The sequence below is a fragment of the Nicotiana sylvestris genome, chromosome 8 (assembly GCF_000393655.2).
Source record: "Nicotiana sylvestris chromosome 8, ASM39365v2, whole genome shotgun sequence".
NCBI classification, from domain to species: domain Eukaryota; kingdom Viridiplantae; phylum Streptophyta; class Magnoliopsida; order Solanales; family Solanaceae; genus Nicotiana; species Nicotiana sylvestris.
In genome coordinates this window covers 35,691,382-35,711,007 of record NC_091064.1, presented here as the reverse complement: position 1 = coordinate 35,711,007, position 19,626 = coordinate 35,691,382, and positions in this window count along the sequence as shown.

The window sequence follows — 19,626 nt, the reverse complement described above, 5'->3', positions numbered from 1 at the left end:
GTTTGTATCGTGCCCTTCTACTCCTGAATGATAGGCGCACCTAACACCGGCTTTGTAAGAAGGTGATGCCGGATTGTGCCTTGTCTGAGGGACCGGCTGCAGGAAACCCAACTGGACTAGCTTCGGGAACAAAGTAGAGTATGGTTCACCGATGGGTGTGAAAGTCCGCCTTCTAGGTGGTTCCTGAGGGCGGAAGTTATTTTGAGGAGGCTGTGGGTTGTAGTGGTTGCGGTATGGAGGCTGATTTCTGGGAGGTGGAGCTTGGCCTCGATTGGCTTGCTGCGGCGGGTGGACATATGGCTGGGCGTTCATGACCATGTAGGGTTGAGGAGCATATGCCACATTTTGGTGGGGGTAGTAGTGTTGTGGGGTCCTTTCTGGAAAACGGGGCCTGGGATTACGATATTCCCTCGCTTCTGATGCTGCCATGGCCGTTTCCTCCTTTTTCTTTCCTCTTGCCATTCCTTCGGACCCGCTTTGGACTGCTTGGGAGGTTGCCCTTATGGCTGCTTGACTCAAAATCCTAACTGTTTTCAAACCATTCTCCACCATCTCTCCAATCTTAATCGCTTCTGCGAACGACTTCCCATGGCTGACATCATGTTTTGGAAATAGTCGGACTCTTGAGCCTGGAGAAAAGTAGTGACCATTTCTACCTCATCCATGGGAGGCTTCACCCTCGACGCCTGCTCGCGCCACCTAATAGCATATTCTCTGAAGCTTTCTGAAGGTTTCTTCTTCAAGTTCGACAGAGAATTTCGGTCTGGTGCAATGTCGATGTTATACTGGAATTGTCTCACAAAATCTCTGGCGAGATCATCCCATATATGCCATCGGTACATTTCCTGGTCCATATACCATTCTGAGGCTATCCCTACCAGACTTTCCCCAAAATATGCCATTAGTAGTTCCTCTTTTCCGCCGGCTCCCCGCAATTATTTCTTGAGATGAGCAATGGGGTCACCGTGTCTATAGTACTTCTCAAACTTTGGGGTCTTGAAACCCATTGGTAGGTGCAAGTGAGGGAACATGCATAGATCGGTGTAGGAGACGCTTTTCTGTCCGCTCAAACCTTGCATGTTCTTCAAACTCTGTTCAAGGCTTCTCATTCTTTTGGCGATCTCATTTTATTCAGCAATTCTGGGGTTCTGATCCTACCCAGGTGAAAGCTCACACTGAGGCTGTGGAGGATGAGTGCTGGTGGCGAACCGAGTTGGTTCCATTGAGAAAGACGGTGCTTGGAATGTAAACGAGGATGAGTCAAAATTTGGCTTGTACGTAGCAGGTTGTGCCGCGATCGGGCAGGGTGGTGCAGTAAAGATGTTTGTGTTTGCATCTGTTGTTGATATCCGGGGATGAGAATCAGAGGGCGATCCAGCAGAGAAGGCCGAAATGGCTGGGTATCCGAACGGGGTAGCAGGATAGCTTATGGGGACATTAGAAGTCCCGCTTGTCCTGGAGAATAACTCAGGGAATCCAGGGACGACACTTGGTGGCTCTTTTCCGTTATTCCAGTCGTCCAGCATTTCCAACATGCAGAGCCGCAGGATTCTATTTTCCTCCGCAGTTGCGGACTCGGGCGTGAGGACAGCCGAGATTGAACTCTCCTCGGAAACAAGAACTGTTGGTAAAGGAATTTCTGCAGACATTTCTATGCTTCCTTTTGATCTTGTGAAATAAGTGTGAGCACGCCTCCTGACTTAATAACAGGTAATTGAACACTCCCTTTCGACCTCGTGAAGTATGAGTGCGAGTCCAGACTTTCACCAAACCAACCGCCTTTTTCAAAAACCTGGAATAACTCAATGACAAACGAACGGTTAATTCGAAACAAATAACAGATAGGCGATCTCACGTTGGGGCATGATGCACCTATACAGTTAAGTGGATTCCTACATGTTTGCGACGAAAGCATGCGTCATTCCAGCTTCCTTTTTAGGATTCCCTTTTTTTTCTTTTTTTTATTATTTTTATTATGTTTTTATTTTTCTTTCTTTCTCCTTTTGTTACTGTTTTCAATTTTTGTGGTTAAAATGCGACCGGATCCGATGAGGATTGCCTACGTATCACGATGCCACGTGAATCAGATCATTGCGTAGTTCAACAACAGATGAATGTAAAAGAAACACATATTTTATTACTGAAACGATCTATTACAAGCAACATTTTCGAAAAAGGAAAAACAAAACTTGAAAATAGACATAGACTCAAACAGACTAATGCACCCTGATGCGAAAAAGGCAGACAGAAGATGTTAAGATACAGACTCGACCTATGAATACATTATGGTTTCGAAAATTGGTGCCCGCGGGGCATCGTTCGGCCTCGCCGCGGTCCTAGGTGTGAGATCCCTTTCAAGTTGTTCCAGCTCATGCATGGTTTGCTTGACATAACCCATCACTGCCGAGAGAACGGTAATGCTGGTCATGTTCTCACACCGTAGACATCGTCTGATGATGGCGTGGGCAATGTTCCTGATCTTATCTCTGGTTTGTTTCTTCTCAATGAGCAGGCGTTTTATCTGATCACTGCATGTTTTCAAAATCTGAGAATCTTGTATATGCTGATTCTTCAGTTGCCGCACTTCTGCCTTCATTTGGGCCAACAGTTCGTAACAGTATCTGCTCTCAAATTGGAAATCCTCGGCCCGCTTAACTGCTTTAACCTCAAGTGTAGCCATCTCTCTCTTCATTTTAGCGACAGTTTTCTCGTGGTCGCGTCTCAATTGGTTCAAGTATCGGCGATACTTATCTGCTCTTGTACCCTACTGTGCTTTGAGCTTTGCCATGACATTTTCAGACTCTTCTAAACCATCTCGCCATTCTCTGACTTCTCTTTTCAACCCTCTTATCAACTGCTCGTCTGATCGACTTCTGGGCTGTTCATCAAGAGCCAATCTCAATTTCTGGATTTGGGCCTTAAGTTCTTCATTTTCTTGGATCAATCTATTCTTTTCGCTTCGATCCGCAGCGATTTGTATGCTGTTATTGAATTTCAGACTGCCAATCTGTAGCTTTAAATCGCCGATCTCTGCCCGATACCCCTTTTCTTTTGCTAACCAGTTCCATTGCTCTTGGGACGACTCAACGAAATCTTTGAGATGAGGTCTCTTAACTGGTCTCTCGCAGGACATGTCACCTCTAAACCAAGCGTGATACCCAGGGGAAACTTCCCCTTTTGCCGTATCCATCACACAAGTGTTTGCTGTCAAATGTTGGCACTCACTCCAGATTTGGCGAACTTCTTCTTCGGGGAAACGACCGTCCGGACTGATTTCAATCACTTGAGTACTCAGATCTTCATCTTTTAGTACTACTTGATACCTCCCAAGTTGCCTCAAAACCCGATATGGTGCATAGGGTTGGATGTTTTTAAGTCTCATTAACAGAAAGTGGGGCCTGGTTGCCGGCATGTATATGATCTCCTCAACGGGCAACCATCCGAGGGTCCACTAGATTTGGTTGGCAGTGAGAGTTCGAAAAAATGAGGTCCACGCTGTGACTCCCTCGGGTAGACTGAACCCTTTGATTCTTGTGTAGAATTCTCCAATACAAGTTTTTTCAGGCGAACTGTAACCCAAAAGCGGGGAGCGGTGGCATAAATGATCGGTCATCCACATTTGCAACAGTAGGTTACATCCTTCGAAAAAGTCGGCTCTGGCTCGGCAAGCAGTGAGAGCCCGAAAAATGTCAGCCATAATCATAGGTGCCAGAGTACTTTTATCTTGGGTGAGCAAAGTACTGAAGACCCCAGTTACTTTTAGATCGATGTTTTCGTCTTTCCTTGGGAACACTATAAGACCCAAAAAGGCTGTCATAAAAGCTAACAGCCTGTGTTCGTCCCACTTTTGTCGGTTGCCTCTACTACATAGTTTGAAATCCGGCTTATTGAACCCGCTCTCGTGGCCGTATCTAGCATACATGAGGTGGAGACTGCAGAAACCTTTGGCAATATCTGGGTGGTGAAATGTTCGGGGTATTTTTAAGAAATACAGAAACCGGTGTACCGTGACGGCTCTAGGTGCAATCAAGTATTTGAACCTTAACAGAGCTTCATTACCTCCAATGTATCCCGCTATTTCTTCCAACGTCGGGGTGAGCTCAAAGTCTGAAAAATGAAATACATTGTGCGCTGAATCCCAGCAAGTGACCAATGATATGATAATATCACCCCGAGGCTGAATGTCTAATAAGTCCGGGAGATCTTTCAGATATTTCCTTACTTTGTCTTGCCCCTCCTTGCCTAAGTCGTTCCACCATAATCGCAACTCAAAAGGGATCTTGGTCATTATTGAAAAGGGTTCGTTTTGTATCGTGCTCATCCTGCACATTTATTAGGGCGATTATGCTAATGGAAAGACTTTTATTAGACTCAAAATAAAACTATCTAGATTTTTCAAGATTTTTTTTTTCAAAACGACGAACTCGATTTTCAAATGCGGCCTTTTAGTACTTCGAGACTGAAGATTTTAAAGCTGCGAGGATCAACCGAAAAAATGATGACCGAAGATGGCCGTTTATGCAATGTCAGCCTTCTGGCGTCCCGCTTGGGAACATTCGGCTGTTTTTACAAAAAAAACGGCATCACCCGACTCATAAATTAAAATTCTGTCATTTTGGCTATTTCTGAAAAAGGGGAGGTTGGACCCGATGAGGGTTGCCTACGTATCTCGCATCCGGTGAGAATCAAACCGGCGTAGTTCGGTCGGATCAGAAATAGGGGAAACAAATAAAATCTTTTAAATAAAAAGAGGAATAAATATTTTTCTGGAATTTTATATATATTTTTTTTATTTTATGTTTTTTTTTGAAAAGAGACTAAGGAAATATTTATACATTTTAAACTTCTTTTTCATTTTTTTTTTGAAATTTCGAAAATCTTTTAAAGAGATACTCAATTTTTTTTTCTTTTGGTTCCTTTTTTTTATTTGTACATATTTTGGATTTTGAAAGTGATTAAAAGGAATAAATCAAACTAAAAGACAAACTTTGTTTTCATTTTTCTTTTTCTTTTTTTTTTAAGAAAATTCCGGCGAGGTTTTGACATTACTTGGACATTGGTTTTATTTTTCCAAAAATAAGTAATTATCTCCCTACCCTGCTATTCTCTTTTTTTTTGAATTTTTTTTTTCCGGAAACCGGTCAGCATGCAGATCTGAAGCAAATAGATGCGCAAAACAAACGGGATGCAGCAGGACGGTCTTTTCATTTCAGGTTGCCTGTCCTAGACGGACCCAACCCCTGTGTTGAGTCCCCTATGTCAAATGCAACATGATGCAGATAAGCGTTCCTACTAGGGATCCGGCATGAGGTTTCGTTATACTAGGTTTATAACCTGGGTATATGTTCTAGACTGTGTACCCGAGCGGACGACTCGAGTCGAGGAGGGGGCAACTTACCGGGAACCAAAAGGCCATCCGGCTTCGTAACTTATCCGTCCTCTTTCTTATTTCAGGTATTGACACTAACAGAATAGGGAGCCTCGACCAGCGAGCTTCTCCCCGGAGGTAAGAAGAGAAGGGTTTCGGCACAGTTTATATACAGTTCAGATAATATCAAAGCGGTAAAAGACAACATTTAGCACGTTATGCCAAAACATGTAATAAAGATCAGATAATAAAGCCAAATATAACAATTATTCTAAGCTCGAATTCTTGAACCCTGAACCAGTGGTTCTGGGTTAATTTTCCCAGCGGAGTCGCCAGAGCTGTCACACCTCCTTTTTGCGCGCCCCGCCCCGAAGGGTAAAAACGCGCGAGGGAGTTTTTCCAATTTAAGTGACAATATTCTAAATGGGATTATTTATTTAATTCAGAGTCGCCACTTGGGAAAGGTTTGGCTTTTGGTGTCCTAAGTCACCGATTTATCTTGAATCCCAAATCGAGGAAATTTTCGACTTTTCCAAATGAAGTCTGCGAACCAGAAATTCTAAGTAAGGAATTCTGTTGACCCGAGGGAAGGTGTTAGGCACCCTCGAATCCCGTGGTTCTAGCACGGTCGCTTAAATTGTTATAATGGCTAAATATCTGATTTAAATACATGTTGTGACTTATGTGCTTTTATTAAGTTTAAACCGCTTTTATTATTATCATTTATTTTTATAGAATTGCAACGTCGTGAAAATGCATCTCGAACCACGTCACAATCAATGCACCCGTAGTTGTTAACACATTTCGACTCCGTTGAGATTTGAATTTGGGTCACATAAATGCGCACCCGAATTTAAGAATGTAATTTAATTAAGTCGCGCCTAAAGAGTCTAACGCGTTATTATCTTTGGGGAAGGCAGTGAAATTCACTAAAACGGTCCCTCCCGAATTCTAAGTATTTATTATGATCAAACATTGAGGGTCCCGCAATTTGCATTTTTTGTTCGGCGAGGCTCATCTCATTATTTTAGAAGGGATATCCTAAAGCGACTACATTTCTAATGTGTTTGTCTCAAAAAACAAAATAGAAGAAAAAGATACATGCTAATTCAATTGTATGCTTTGGCCAAATCCGGATTCTTGTTAATCATCTGATCAATTGTTTACCAAAGAATGAAGAATGCTATACTTCATAGAACATGTTCTTAATTTGATAAAAAAGAAAATTAACATACAAGATTAATGGAATGCTATACTTACTCCAAACAACCTTAAGTTAAATTTAGATTATCCCCTTTTAACAAGATTAATAGAATTACTTATTATAGGATGCTACCAATGGTATTCGGAAACTCGTCCTATGAACTGCCTAATGAAGCTAAAATTCAAGAATTTAAAATTGTATCGTATTTGGCAAAATTTAAAAGTCCATCCACCCTACATATTTAAAGCATGACTGGAGAAATAGTTTGAATTAACAATTATACTAAGCGATTACACATTCCATAAATTATATAACTATGTCATGTATACTACTAAGTGGACCATTTTGCAATTTCTAGACCCAAATAGTTTCCATTAAGTACAAACTTACTAAGATGTTCTCTATTAGGCTACAAATTAAAGAATTACACAATTTTGGCAATATTTACAAAACTGTAAGTAAAGCAACGACTGATTAAATTCCTTTGCATCTTCATTTCATACTTTCGACTTCTACATCAATGTGAGGTTTAAATGTGTACCTGAATGTTGAATATCAATAGAAGAAAAGAAGATAGGGAGAATCAGCAGCAACAGCAACAAGATAGCGGCAACAACAAAACAAACAGCAGCAATGACAAACAAGTAACGACAGAACAAGTTCCAGTGCAGAATGCAGTTATGGCCGATGAAAACAAAAGTAGCAAATGACAGCAATAACCAGTAGCGTAGGATCAGAACTCAGACAGGCCAAATCCAGGAATAAACTAATGCAACACACAACCAGTAACCACAGTTAGGACTTGGAAGAATCAGTGTCGATTATACAGGTTGAGACAAGTGAAATCAAAACAACAATAGGAAGAACAGTTCTGATTTTATCTGTATGTTTTCTATCTCTTGCTCTCTATCTCTCTCCTGTATATATCCTCTCTCAGTGTATGTCTGTATATGCCTGTCTTTGTGGTATCTCTCTGTGTATGTGTCTGTATCTCCTCCCTCTCCTTTTGTAGTAATGGAAGTTCTGCCTCTTTTATAGCCTAGCATCAGCCCTTTACAGTCTGTAAAACCTATTCAGATCCCCTCCCATGTGGCCTGCTCCCTTTCCAGTTTCCACTCAACTATTTAAAGTAAAGCCCTTCCCATGATATTCCCCTGCCAGCCCTTTATCATCTTATTAAATTAAAACCAGGGTATGGGCAGCCTGAAGATGGCCTGACAGCCCATGTTGTCCCATTTGCTCTAATTATTAAAGCACTATAGTGCACATGCTATCAATTCAGAACTCAAGATGGACTGAAACCACAAACTAAACTATAAATGTTTCTGATTCAAATTGAACAAATCACAGGCAACATACTCAGTTCCTAATTGAATTCAAACAAAATTTCAGCAGACAAACCAATGACAGGGATCAGATTATCACCATTCCAAGCTGAACTAATTGACGATGTATATCGACTCGACTGTACTAGTTGTGACATAGGACAAGCAATCGATCAAACAAACATAAATAAAGGGCCTAGGCTGTTCTTGACAATTTTTGCACGATACAGGGGAAAGACAACACACAATATTGGTTTGATGATATCAATTGAATCGCAATATGTATACTACTACACAGATTCAACACAAACATAATAAACAAATGACTAAATAAAAGGTCTTGATAGATATGGGGAACAAGCTGACCACAGAAATCCCAACATAAATAAACAAACTAACTAAACAGGCTGATAGACTAATCTAAAACTAAAATAGACAACAAATGAACAAACCTGAAAAAGCTTAAATATAGATGACCCAGGCTCGAGCTTTGATTCACCCATTTGAGGCCGGACAAATCCTAACCGAGGTGTTCTCGAACGAGAATACTTCGATTAGGATCTACTAGACCCCAAACTTTCATTTTAATCCAACAGACTCCACAAATTCTTGTGTTCTAGGGTTCGATTTTTCAGATTTGGATTTTCGGGATTTGTGGGTAGATTCGGACCAAACCAAGCTTGGTTTGGTCATGAGGGAGGTCAAGGGATTGTCTAGTGTGAATCCGGGGGGGGGGTTGGTGTAAGTCGAGGTCCGGCTCGAATCTTCAAATGAAGATTCGAGAAGGTGGGAGGGGATTTGAGACAAAGGGACAACAAGTCTATGTTCAGGGTGGTGAGGCGGTCCTATGATGTTAAAGTGGTGGTCACCGACGTCCATGCCACCGGGTTTTTGGTGAGGGGAAAGGGGGGCGGCTCTAGGGTTCCGTGGTGGCTTGGGTTAGGTGAGGGGGATGAGGACGAAGGAGAGGTGTTTGGATATGTGGCGGGGTACGAGAGGAAAGCTTATATATGGGGTGGATGGCTTGATATTGGCCGTTAGATCAATCGAGATCAACGGCCTGGATCTGAAGGTTTAAACGAACGGTGTCGTTTGGCTTAGTATTAGGTTCAGGGTTGGTTCAGGTAGAACGGGTCGGGTTTGTATGTGGGTACGGGGGATATGATGAGGGGCGTTAGATCAGGGTGGCTTGAACGGCTGAGATGGGTTGCCCCCTGAAACGACGTAGTTTTGGTGTCAAACTACGTCGTTTGGAGACCTGGAGATGGGTCTGCTGGACCGGTTGCTTGGGCTGCTCTTTTGGGCCTCAGATTTTAAATAGGGGACCAGCCCAAATCTATTTTAAACCAAATTGCACCCTTTTCTTCCATTTCTAATTTTAAAAACACAAAACCCAATTAAACAAAATTAAACCTCATTAATTAACACTTAAAGCAATTATTACACACATATTAAAATATTAAAAATAGGTAAAATCAAACCAAGGCAACAAATAGGGCAAAAGATGCATATTTTGTGATTTTTTTCTTTTAATAACCGGATTATGGTTCAACTACACACGACACATATTTTTGTGTTTGATAAAATAAAAATGGACAAGATCACAAATAACTAATAAAAATGCCACGTAAAAATCCAAAAATTGTACAGCAAGACCAATTGCTATTATTTTTATTTCTTTTGGAGTGATTGTCGCGAAAACAAAAATCACGTGCTCACAACAAGTATTGTCTCAGTTTACCACAGGGATGCCTCTGTATTATTTGATCCTGGTTCTTCTTTTTCATATGTGTCATCATATTTTGCTCATTATTTAGATATGCCCCGTGAGTCTTTTGTTTCACCTATTTATGTATCTACCCCGGTGGGCGATACTGTTGTTGTAGATCGTGTATATTGGTCTTGTGTGGTGACTATTGGGGGTTTAGAGACCTGAGTGGACCTTTTTCTACTTAGTATGGTTGATTTTGATATGATATTGGATATGGATTGGTTGTCTCTGTATCGTGCTATTCTGGACTGTAATGCTAAGATGGTGATGTTGGCTATGCTTGGGTGCCACAGATTGAGTGGAGAGGTTCGTTGGATTTTGTTCCTAGTAGGGTGATTTCATTCTTGGATGGATAGTTGGAAAGAGATGTCTTTCTTATTTGGCTTTTGTTAGGGATGTCAGTGCAGTGACTCCTTCCATTGATTCAATTCTGGTAGTGAGGGACTTTCCGGATGTGTTTCTTACAGACCTGCCAGGCATGTCACCTGACAGGGATATTGACTTCGGTGTTGATTTTGGTGCTGGGCACTCAGCCCATTTCTATTCCACCGTATCGTATGGCACCGCCGGAGTTAAAGGAATTGAAGGAGCAGTTTCAGGAACTCCTTGATAAAGGGTTTATTTGACCTAGTATGTCACCTTGGGTGTGCCTGTTCTATTTATGAAGAAGAAGGATGTCACTGTGAGAATGTGCATTGACTACAGGCAGTTGAACATAGTCACAATCAAGAACAAGTATCCTTTGCCTCGTATTGATGATTTATTTGACTAGCTTCAGGGAGCGAGGGTGTTCTCCAAGATTGATCTCAGGTCAGGGTATCACCAGTTGAAGATTTGGGACTCAGACATTCTTAAGACAGCTTTTAGAATCCGATACGGTCATTATGAATTTCTTGTGATGTCTTTTGGGCTGACCAATACCCCGGCAACGTTCATGCATTTGATGAACATCATGCTTTAGCCTTATCTCAACTCGTTTATTATTGTATTTATTGATGATATTCTGTGTACTCGCATATCCAGAAGGAGCACGCTAAGCATTTGAGAGTGGTATTGCAGCAGTTGAGGGAGGAGAAACTTTATGCAAAGTTCTTCAACTGTGAGTTCTGGCTCAATTCAGTGGCGTTCTTGGGGAACGTGGTGTCCAGTAAGGGTATTCAGGTTGATCCGAAGAAGATATATGCGGTCCAGAGTTGTCCCAGACCGTCCTCAGCCACAGAGATTTGTAGCTTTCTTAGTTTGGCGGGTTATTACCATCGATTCGTTCAGTGATTTTTATCTATTGCATCACCCTTGACCAATTTAACCCAAAAGGGTGCTCCTTTCAGGTGGTCGGATGAGTGTCAGGTTGGCTGTCACTGTTCACACGTTGAAGATTTGAGGCATTATCTCTATGGTGTGTCTTGTGAGGTGTTTACTGATCATCGTAGACTCCAGCACTTGTTCAAGCAAAAGGATCTCAATATGAGGCAGCAGAGATGGTTAGAGCTGTTAAAGGACTATGATATTACTATCTTGTACCATCCGGGGAAGGCCAATGTAGTGGCTGATGCCTTGAGTAGGAAGGCGGTGAGTATGGGTAGTCTTGCATTTATTCCCATTGGGGAGAGACCTTTTGCGGTCAATGTTCAGGTTTTGGCCAATAAGTTTGTGAGGTTGGATATTTCGGAGCCTAGTCGGATCCTACCTTGTATGGTTTCTCGGTCTTCCTTGTTTGATTGCATCAGAGAGCACCAGTATGATGATCCTCATTTGCTTATCCTCAAGGACAAGGTTCTGCATGATGATGCTAGAGATATGACTATCGGTGATGATGGGGGTATTGAAGAAGAAGGGCCGGATATATGTGACCAATGTAGATGGGCTTCGAGAGTTGATTCTAAAGGAGGTCCATAGCTTGCGGTATTTCATCCATCCGGGTGTCACGAAGATGTACCAGGATTTGAGACATCACTATTGGTAGAGGAGAATGAAGAAAGATATAGTGGGGTTTGTAGCTCGGTGTCACAATTTTCAGTAGGTGAAATATGAGCATCAGAGACCGGGTGGCTTGCTTCAACAAATGAATATTCCAGAATGGAAGTGGGAGCGAATTACCATGGATTTCGTAGTTGGACTCCCACGGACTTTGAGGAAATTTGATGATATTTGGGTGATTGTGGATCGGCTGACCAAGTCCGCACACTTCATTCCTGTGTGTACTACCTATTCTTCAAAGTGGTTGGCTGAGATTTATATCCGAGAGATTGTTCACCTACATGGTGTCCTAGTTTCCATCATTTCAGATAGAGGTACTCAGTTTGCATCACAGTTTTAGAGGACCGTGCCGTGAGAGTTGGGTACTTAGGTTGAATTGAGCACAACGTTTCACCCTCAGATGGACGGACAGTCCGAGCCCACTTTCAGATATTGGAAGACATGTTACGCGCTTGTGCCATTGATTTTGGGGGTTCATAGGACCAATTTCTACCGCTCGCGGAGTTTTCTTACAAAAACAAATATCAGTCGAGTATTTAGATGGGTCCATATGAGGCTTTATATGGGATATGGTGTAGATCTCTGGTAGGTTGGTTTGAGCCGCGCGAGGCTAGGCTTTTGGGTTACAGACTTGGTACAGAATGCTTTGGACAAGGTGAAAGTGATTTAGGAGTGGTTTCGTACAGATCAGTCCAGACAAAAGAGTTATGCTGACATAAAGGTTCATGATGTGTCTTACAAAGTTGGGGAGAAGGTCCTGCTGAAGGTTTCATCCATGAAGGGTGTTATAAGATCTGGAAAGAAGGGCAAGTTGAGCCCTCGGTTCATTGGGCCTTTTGAGGTGCTTCGGAGGATTGGGGAGGTGGCTTATGAGCTTGCTTTGACACCTAGTTTGTCAAGCGTACATTCGATATTTCATGTTTCTATGCTCTGAAAGTATATCGGCAATCCGTCTCATGTTTTGGATTTCAGCATGGTTCAGTTAGATGGTGATTTGACTTATGATGTGTAGCCAGTGGCTATTCTGGAGCGGCAGGTCCGATAGTTGAGATCAAAGGATATAGCTTCAGTGAAAGTTCAGTGGAGAGGTCGGCCCGTGGAGGAGGCTACTTGGGAGACCGAGCGAGAGATGCGGAGCAGATATCCACATCTATTTGAGGCTTCAGGTATGTTTCTAGACTCGTTCGAGGACGAACATTTATTTAAGAGAGGGAGGATGTAACGACCCGGCCGGTCATTTCGTGAATTATAGTCCCGTTTCCTCTATTTTTTCTTCCTTATATGTTCCCCAACTGTATTTCATCATATCGTGTTAGTTGGTTCGGGTCCGGAGTGGTTTCGGTGTGGAATGAGACACTTAGTCTTCAATTTAGAAGCTTAAGTTGGAAAAGTCAACCGGATGTTGACTTATACGTAAACGACCTTGGATTTGGATTTTTATGGTTTGTATAGCTCCTTTATGTGATTTTGAACCTAGGAGCGCGCCCGGAATGTAATTTGGAGGTCCATGGTAGATTTTGGCTTGAATTGGCAAAATTGGAATTTGGGCGATTTTTGTCGGTAGTGGAAAATTTGATATCAGGGTTGGAATGGGATTCCGGAAGTTGGAGTACGTTCTTAGTGTTATTTGTGATGTGTGTGAAAAATTTCAAGTCATTCGGACGAGGTTTGGTAGGTTTCGGCATCATTTGCGAAAATTGAAAGTTTAGAAGTTCTTAAGCTTGAATCCGAGGGTGATTTGGTGTGTTGATGTTGTTTTGAGTGTTTCGAAGGTTTGACTAAGTTTTAATGTTGGTATGTGACTTGTTGGTATTTTTGGTTGAGGTCCCGAGGGCCTCGGGATGAATTTGGATGGTTAACAGAGGACTTGGAAATGGAATTGTGCAGCTGAAGCTGCTGCTTCTGATGTTTCCACACCTGCGGATGGCAACCGTAGGTGCGAGGTCCACAGAAGTGGAAAAGGGTCGCAGATAAGGAGTTTTGGGAACTGAGGAAGGTGTACAGGTGCGCAAGTTTGGTTGCACCTGCGAGCCGTGGAGAGTTTTGAAGCTTTTGGAGAGTTTTGAAGAGGGAATCAAGGGGGTTTTCATTGAGGTAGGTTACTTGAGCCTAATACTCATTATTATGGTAATTTTCAGTTGTTTAAGCATGTAATTAGTAGAAATTAGGGATGAAAGTGAAGGGATTAGGTCTTGGGAATTTGAAAGTTTGATTTGGGGATTTGAGGGGTCAAATGAGGACGGATTTTGATAAATTTGGTATGGTTGGACTCGTGAGTGCAAGGGCTTTCTAGTTTTGTAATTTTTGTCGGATTCCAAGACGTGGGCCCGATGGCCAGGTTTGAGAAGATTTCGGGATTTGTGTCTAATTTGCTAGTTTTTCTTGTGGAATTCATTCTATTAGCGTATATTGATGGTATTGTTCTAGTTGTGAATATATTCGGAGTGATTGGAGGCCGAGTCGAGGGGAAAGAGCATCGCGGAGTATGGATTTGACTGGTTTGAGGTAAGTAACGATTGTAAATCTAGTCCTGAGGGTATGAAACCCTGGATTATGTATTATTTTACTATTTTAAGGTGACGCACATGCTAGGTGACAACGTGTGGGCGTGCACCGTTAGCGATTGTGACTAGGTCCGTCCCGTAGCAACTATAAGTTGTACATTTGGTTGAAAATATATAAAATTTATGTGTTTTAGAAAGAGTTTCTATAAATTGGGTTGAATGCCATATTTGGGCCTTGTGCCAGAGCTGTTTTGGACCCTTAGGGGCCTTTTCTTACTATCCTCTCACTGTTTTTGATTGAAAATCTACACTCAGTCTTTGTTACTCTGTTTTGATACATATAAAAATATTGTTTTGGGCTGAGTACCCTATTTTTTTTACTGAGAGCCCGAGTGGCTTGAGAGGTTTATGACTGAGTAAGGCCGAGGTCCTGATTTGTGAGGAGATTATGGGATCTAGCTGCACGCCGCAACATGTTGTTACTTATTCATGATTTAGTGAGACCGAGGGCTTGATTGATTTATGCCACGAGGTGTCTTGTTAAAGCATTTGGGCTGAAGGAGCCCCTTTGGAGTCTGCACACTCCCAGTGAGCGCAGGCACCCTAAGTTTGAGTGATATGACATATGCCCGAGGGGCTGTATACGAGTGACTGGGATTGCCTGATGGGCTGTTCATGAGTGATATTTTGCCCGAGATACTATTTATGATTTTATTATTTTGCTCACTGTTGCACTGAGCCTCTATTGAGAACTTTTGAAAATATCTTAGAATGATTTTTACTGAAATTGAGTTTAAACGAAACGATTTAATTCAAACTCTTCTTTTAAAATACTGCTGTACTTTTACTGAGATTTCATAATATGAACCTATATGTTTTATTGCTTGTCACTGCTTCTCAGCCTTTATTTACTTTAGTTACTTACTGAGTTAGCATACTCACGTTACTCCCTGCACCTTGTGTGCAGATCCAGGTACATCAGGACCCGGTAGCGGTTGTTGACTAGTCCAACTGTAGATTCTTCTCGGAGTTGGAAAGGTAGCTGCTGGCGATCGCAACCCTGTTCTTCTCCCTCCTATCTTCCTGTAGTTTATTTTGTAGTTACAGTTCCTGACTATGTTAGTCTTAGTATCTCGGACAGTGTTTAGTAGATACTCATGACCAGTGACACCCCAATATCGAGCTTTTCTTTTCGCACTTTTTATTTAGATTTATATTATGAAGTTTTATTAATTAAATAGCTTGCATGTATCTTTAAATTGAAATATCAAGTTATTTTTGGTAAAGAGTCGGCTTGCCTAGTACCACGATAGGCGCCATCACGACATGGCAGTTTGGGTCGTGACAGAAAGTCCGGAGCCATTTGACTTCTTCATTGGCCTTGACTAACTAAGATTCTAATCTCCAAAATAGATTAAAGATGAACAAAAAATAATATAAATAAATTAAAACGCGACGTAAAAAACTACAAAGACTTTAGTCTCCAAAACTGGGAGTCGAATACCACAAAGGTATAAATCTGCAGAAATACTATATTAAAACAAATACATAATAAAGTATAAATTTAAGTTCCTTAAGCTTGTTACCTTTCTGTATTCGAAAAAATAAACGTGGGACAACAAAATAGAAACAAAAAAGAAAGAAGTAGAAAAAATTCGAGCCACCTAATTTCATAAGTGTGTCCTTAAAGAGCTTAATCCCCTCACAATACCTGTGATACAATTATTTTTTCTCAGGATAAAACGGATTTACCTTCACACATATAGCTGTACTTCAAAAAGCAGCGATCGGCAAATTGGATAAGAGAATTCAGAAATTTCGTAAGAAAAATCTGAGGAAATGACCAAGTATTTATAGCATGCAAAAAGTGTTAGCAACCTGTGTTCGAAAATAATTTCTGCAAAAAATAAAACAAAGCAGAAGCAGAAACAAAATAGAAACAGAATAAATAAAAGTTCCGAGCCCAACAGAAAACTGTATTTCTTAAGGAATTTAATCCTCTCATTGTTGCCCAAGGTTATTGGATTAATATCTCCCAGAATAGAACGTAAAAACTATGCTGTAATACCGACAATGAAAATTACAAGACTTCGCCGAACTCAACTAACGGCAGTAAACCACACTTATGCTTACGTTTTGCTTTGAAAAAATAGTGCAGAAATACAGAAGAGATAGAGGAAGAGTATGCAGATTTCGATTGTTAGAAATGAGGCAAAACCTCAGAATTTATAGCCAAACATTCTGAGGTACCATTTCGGCAGAAGTCTGATTGCGAATTTTAAACTCAAAATGACCGTTAGGAAATTAATCGCGAAACAAAATTCGCGCGTCAGGAAAAAAAAAATTAATAACGGAAAATAAATTTGGTCCAAAAAATTATCAATCAATCATATCAATTAACCGAAGCCAAGCGATGACGGCGGCGCGAGACACCAATTTTTCTTAACTCTTTAAGAGCTGGAAGATGTACTTCTCAATATAAGCATAAAGCTTTTCTTTCTGTTTTTCGATGAAGGACAAAGTGCATTAGTAAAGGAAAATACTTCAAACTTTTTGTTTCCCTCCAAATTTTTTCTCTCCATTTTCCATTCACACCTCTTATCTAATTAGTTAAAAGAATTCAAAAAAAAGTTGATCAATCAATCAGATTATTTGTACAGTCCGAGCGACAAATTAATCCTTCTTCCTTAGTCTTTTTAAGATATAGTAGAAAATATTTTTCTATTTAAACCCAACAAATGTATTTTTTTTTTCAACGTGGGACAAAGTTTCTTTGCAGAAGAAATCTTTTCAAATCATTTTATTTTCTCCATTTTTCATTCATACCATCTATACGAAACCCAACAAGTATTATATTACTCATTACGATAACTTTATCAATTCAAATTTATTGAGTAGCAATTTTTACTTTTGATATCAATTAGCTAGAAAATTTACTTAAATAAGCTTATAAAAGATTGTTAAATTGATTCTACTTAGTCTAACTTTATGAATTTAAATCTATTGATCAATTTGTGTGATATCCACTAATAGAAACTTGTCAAGTTACTTGAGAACTATAGAATATACCATTAATTCATCATTACGTAAAGTTTACCGTGCTGGACCGTCGATGACATCAAAAATACGAAAAATTGAGAGAATATGCGTTGACTCCTCTGCCACAACCGTTTTTTGGTGTATATCCACATTTAACCCACCTTCTTTTGATGCCGGCGTCAATAAGGAATGCTACCTGGTTGATCCTGCCAGTAGTCATATGCTTGTCTCAAAGATTAAGCCATGCATGTGTAATGTTACGCGGCGCCTTCCTGAGATTCCTTGGAAGGGCGACGTAAGGCTAAGCAACTGATGTCAGTGCAGTTGCTGTCCGCCAACTGAGGTCCCCTCCGTACGCTAGACTAGATTGTCAGTGTCGTACGGGAAAACCAATGTCAAGAGAAATTGAGAGAACAGGAATGAGAATTGAGAATGAAAGAAAGCTTGATTGCATTAATGAAAGCTATTACAGAAAGGAAATGAGGTGTCGAGGGGGAGAGACACCAGTACAGAGAATTGTTTGCTTGCTAGAAAGTTTTGATTGTTTGGTCCCCCTTAATAATGCTTAAAAAAATAATCCAAAGCTACAAGACTAGACTTGATTAAGCTAGAGAAACATAATGAAATTACATGGAATAAAACTACTCTATATTTACAATGAAAAAGACTTAGTTTGCTATAAGGCAGAAAACAGGGCCGTTGTCGGCAGCATAGTCTTTGGCATCAGGATCTGCGCGCGCGGCATTGTCTGCGCGCGCGGCGCTGTTGGCATCTGCCTGCGGTTGGGCGCTGGCGAGGGATATCGGTGGGGCGACAGAGGCACATGCGCGCTTGTCACTTGGCGCGACCAAGACCACGGGGCCGTCCGTGGCGCTAGGCATTGGAAGGCTTGCTAGGACGCCACGGGGCGCGCCCAAGGGGTCATGGGGCACGGCTGGAAAGCCGCCCATGACATTCTCCCCCACCTGAGTTGGCGACGTCCTCGGCGCCTTACTTGCAAGATAATCTTCAATTAGGCTCTTGTAGGCTTTGAGGTTTGTTCCCCTCTCCCAAGTGTTCTCCTCTGTATCACAGCCCTGCCATTTCACCAAGAACTCCTGGTGATCTTTCCTTGAGGCATGAATCACTCTATCATCAAGGATAGCTTCAACACGCCTTTTCCCGGTTGAATTGGGCCCTCGAATACTGGGTATTGTGAGCTGGCTCCTTGAAGGATCCTCTGTATCTTCCCGAAAAGGTTTCAGGAGGCTGACATGAAAAACAGGATGAATTTTCCACCAAGCTGGGGTATCCACCCGGTATGCAACTTTCCCAATACGCCTTTCAATGGACAAGGGTCCAATATATTTTTGCAATAAGCGAGGGTCATGGACCCCTGCAAATAAGTAACGTTTTGGAATTTTGACCATCACTTTGTCTCCTACTTGGTATTCAACAAAGCGACGATTCTGATCAGCATGCCTCTTCATCCGCTTTTGAGCCTTGACAAGATAGCTCCGCACTATCTCCAAATTTTGCTTCCACTCTTTAGAGAAGCTAGCAGCTCGAGGAGATTTAGACATATTTGGTGCATTGACGGTGTGTGGGAGTAGCGGTTGCTGTCCGGTAACAATTTCAAAAGCGCTTTTGTTTGTACTAGAGCTCTTTTGTGAATTGAAACACAGTTGAGCAGCATCCAGAAGCTTCACCCAATTCTTCTGCGATCCGGTTACAAAATGACGCAAATATTCCTCCAACATACCATTGAACCGCTCCGTCTGGCCATCAGATTGCGGATGAAAACTTGAGCTGTGATTCAGCTTCGACCCAAGACACTTAAAGAGTTGGGTCCAAAAGTTGCTAGTGAAGCGTGAGTCACGATCACTAACAATATCTTTGGGTAGGCCCCAATATTTGACGACATGAGAGAAGAAGAGTCGAGCTGTATCTTCTGCTGATATATATTGTGGGGCAGCAATAAAGGTAGCATATTTGGAAAACCGATCTACCACAACCAAGATAGTTGTTAGATCTCCGACCTTGGGCAATCCGGTGATGAAATCCAGGGAAACACTTTCCCAAGGTCTCTTTGGGACAGCTAGTGGTTCCAAAAGTCCCGCCTGTGTTAAGCGGTCTGACTTGTCCTTCTGGCATACTAGACAAGTCTTCACATACTGAGCAACGTCATCGGCCATTTGAGGCCAATAATATGCACGGCGAAGTAACGCCATGGTGCGTTCTTCACCGGGATGGCCGGCCCACAGAGTATCATGACATTCCGCTAGAAGAGTCCTTCGTAGATCTCCTCCTTTAGGAACATAAAGTCGGTTCCCTTTCACTTTCAGAAAACCATCTTCCATGTAGAACTGGCGAGTCTTGCCTTGTCCTACCAAATCAACCAAATACTGTGAAGCAGGATCTCTGATGAGTAGATCTTGTATCTGGTCCTTGATGGAGGT